General features: G+C 49.3%; 1 long non-coding RNA gene across 1 annotated transcript; it reads left to right on the top strand.

Moving 5' to 3' along the window:
* The first annotated feature begins 307 nt into the window (after nucleotides 1-307).
* LOC133218755 (uncharacterized) lies at nucleotides 308-2,936 on the top strand. Its single transcript, XR_009727256.1, has 3 exons — nucleotides 308-450; nucleotides 644-762; nucleotides 2,773-2,936. It is a non-coding gene; the product is annotated as an uncharacterized LOC133218755 (long non-coding RNA).
* The last annotated feature ends 580 nt before the right edge of the window (nucleotides 2,937-3,516 follow it).

Raw genomic sequence — 3,516 nt, 5'->3', positions numbered from 1 at the left:
GCAATTTCCAGCCCCTGCCCCGGCTACATCCTGAGCATAATCAGCCTCACTGGAGTCACAAATGCACTCACTTCCTCAAGTGATAGTAGCATTGATTTTCGCCTCGCCACTATGACGTTTTCATTAGGGTGAACCTTGGATTTTGTCAGTCACCAAAGGCAGTTCAAGCAGTCTACGTTAAACCTGCCTTGATTTCTCTAGGCAAGTAAGTCACCATAACACCTACACATGGCGACCTCCAGAACAGTGCCACCAACAGGGCAACCCATCCTTGCTTAGTCCCATAGAAAATAATCTGGAAAGCAAACCACCTCCTTCCAAAACTGCCTTTTCTGCTGGGAAGGAATGGAAATGTCCCTGTGAAGCTGGCGGTGCTGTTTGTGTGTGAGATGCTGCTGCTGTGGGCACAGAGCCTGCAGCCAGCAGAGCAGGAGCAGATTCGCATCCCAGGTGAGTTGCTTGTGGGTGTGATGGGGTGAATATTTTACCCTCAGAACGGCTCATAAAGTGTTGATGCATTGCAGGGCTGTCCTGTGCTCTGATTGCTTCTCCTGATGTGAAAGCCTTTTAGTGGTTAGAGAGGAAGTTGCTGTGCAGGAGGTGAGTTATGCTTGCAGCTACAGACTTGGTTTTGTTCTTGCAGGGCCTGTGACAGCGCTGTTGCATGGGACATTACTGTAGATGCTTGTGGTCCCTCGAGGACAACAGTGCCTTCTGCTTTGTATCCTGGAGCAGGACTTCCCAACATATATCCATCTCAGGGTGAGTGCTTTTTGGGTTTCTCTTCAGTAACGTGTGTGTGTGTGTGTGTGTGTGTGTGTGAGTTGCAGTTCGCCTGCTCTCTGCACTGTTCCAGCACAGTGTCACGGGCACGTGTGCCATCATGACACATGATGTGAGTGATGCAGAGGGTTGACCAATGTACAGGGGGGTTGTACAAGGGGGTTAATATTAATTGTTTTAATATTGATTACTTGTGGCATAACAACATTTTCTTCCTGGAGTTATAAATGATCTATGATAAATCATGAAGATTAAAAAAAAAATAATTTAAATATCAAGTAGAAACAGGAAACTATTCCAAAAAAGCTCTGGATGGTAATGGTACTATATAAAATGTTGCAAAAGAACTTGCAAAAGGACAGAAAAAGGGGCATAGACATTTGTTGGTACTAACAGACACCTTTTCAGGTGGGCCAGAAGCCTTTCCCACTGGAAGTGCACAAGCCTGGGAGGTAACAAAGATACTGTTAAAGGATGGTTGTGAGGATTTCGAAGGCATGTGCTGCATGAACTTATCTGACCATTCTGAATCAAGCTTAGAACTGTTGGAGGTGGATTGGATGAATGGCTAAATAACGGAGGAATTACTGGATGGTTCAGGGAAATACTTAAACAAGGCCTTCTAATCTTAGCTATAGGACTATTCGTTTTAATGATTGTACCTTGCATAATACAATGTATACTGAAATCACTTCATAAATCAATAGAAGGAACATGGATAGCTCTGCCATAAATAACAGAGTAAAAGAATTTACTCACTTTATAGAAAAAGGGGGGATTGATGCAGAGGGTTGACCAATGTACAGGGGGGTTGTACAAGGGGGTTAGAGGAATTTGCTTGCTTAAACAAAGGTATTGTCTGTACCTATCATGCCTACTAAGCAGAACAGAGGCACTAACTATTGATACGGAAAAGCAGACACCTGGTTCTATTGACAAGGAAAAGCAGACGCCTGATTCTACTGATAAGCAGCTATTAATAAGGAAAAACAGACTCCTGAATCTACTGTTAAGGGGGAGAAGGGATGGTTTATGGCTGGGACCAAACCCTAAGGCCAAAGGTAAGGACTAAAAGGTGATAAGTTCAAGAAGAGGAAGACTCATTTACTTCATCTTGAGACCCCTGCCCATAACCAGAGGGGGCACTGTGCAGGCACAAAGGACCTTCTAGCTCATTGTAATACGAAGCGGAGATAGGACATGAATACGTATAGGTGTATGGTGCAACCTTATAAATGTAGAGGGAAACAACACTGGGGCACACATGACTTTGGGGAATTATCCCTGTGTGTCTCAGCGCTGAATAAAAAGCATACCTACTTTCCAACTTTAACGAGTTGTGGAGTCAATCCGCGCATCATGAGGACTGGCTGAGAGGGTAATGACAGCCTGGGTATCAACCGGTATCAAACTCCATCCTGAGCATGAGGCCAGGATTTGTGTTGCAGCAAGGATTTCTGGCTCTAAATGCTAAGAGCTCACCCATCAGAACTACCAGGGAGTAAGGAAACTCTGGGTTTATTCCCCCAAGGGAATCAAGAGCTAGTGAGTAACTCGGTGGGAACTTGTGACAGCACAATGTGAAGTGTTTCTGATGGAGTGGTGGGTTTACAGGTTGCCCTGAGCACTAGAAAGTCTTCACCTGGAATAGTCTGTGCCAGTCACATCCCACACCTTCAGGAAAGATCAATTTCAACCAGATTCACAGAGATGCTGCTGAGGGATTGGGAGAACGTTCCCTTTGGAGGTGAGAAACTGCAAAGAGATCCCCACTGTGTAGCCCACGTGGCAGAGACAGGATCGTGCAGAGGCAGGATCTCGTTTTGGGATCCCCCTTGTCACTGTTCTTGGATCTCAGAAATAAATACCAGGACACAGAACCAACAGCTCTAGGAAAGCACCGAAAGGGCATCCAGGGGGTATAAGGTAGCACTTTGTCCTTTGCTTTCTGCTGTGTGGCTTAACTGCCCTTTCTCTATCTTTTATTAGATAACAAGTTAACAGGAAACGGGTTTTGGCCACCGCACCGCTCCCGCACCCTGCCGCCGGCAGCCGCTGATTGGTCAGTTGCGTCCGTGCCGAGCTCTCTCCGAGGCTACAACTGGTCCCGGGGTGCGGTACCGCTCGCAGCCGCCAGGCGGCGATAGCAAGCACGGCACGCTCCGATGGGTGCATGGAGCAAAGCGGGGCTCTGCTGCCAGCGCCCGGCGCCCGGCTCGGGGTCGCTCCGTGCCCTTGGCGACCCCCGCGGCTCCTGGGAGGTGCCTGGGCCCGGCGGGTCGCTGCAGCCGCCCGTTGGCAGGGTCTGAGTTCAGGGGTCCTTGAGCTGCACATGGGGGATGTGACGCCCATCCCTCTCCCACACGGTGTGCTTGGGGTCAGCACTGTGCCCTCGGAACTGGCGGGGTGAGGGGAGCCGCGTCCGGGGTCCCCTGTGGTGCAATTAATGCTTTTGCAGGGCGGCATTTTTGTGTTTTAATGCCCATGTGTGATGTGAGCGCTGCTGGATTTGCCGCATCCCGCAATGAGACACGTTCTCTGGGCTGCAACCGCCGCGTTTCCAGCCCTGAACAGGCCAGGATGGTTTAGGCTGCCCAGGGGGGACATTCCAGCACACCGGACCATGATCTCGGCATCGGAACCCCCAACCTGAATGAGTGACTGAGATTCTTGGGGGGTGTCCATAGAGCAGGAGCAGAGACCAAGGGGGGTTGCAGCCCATTAGTGCCTTAA

Source organism: Neopsephotus bourkii, unplaced genomic scaffold (assembly GCF_033783945.1).
Source record: "Neopsephotus bourkii isolate Nb327-2 ecotype Australia unplaced genomic scaffold, CSIRO-AGI_Nbou_v1 NB_1287, whole genome shotgun sequence".
Lineage (NCBI taxonomy): Eukaryota > Metazoa > Chordata > Aves > Psittaciformes > Psittacidae > Neopsephotus > Neopsephotus bourkii.
This window is presented reverse-complemented; position numbering and strand designations above follow the sequence as displayed.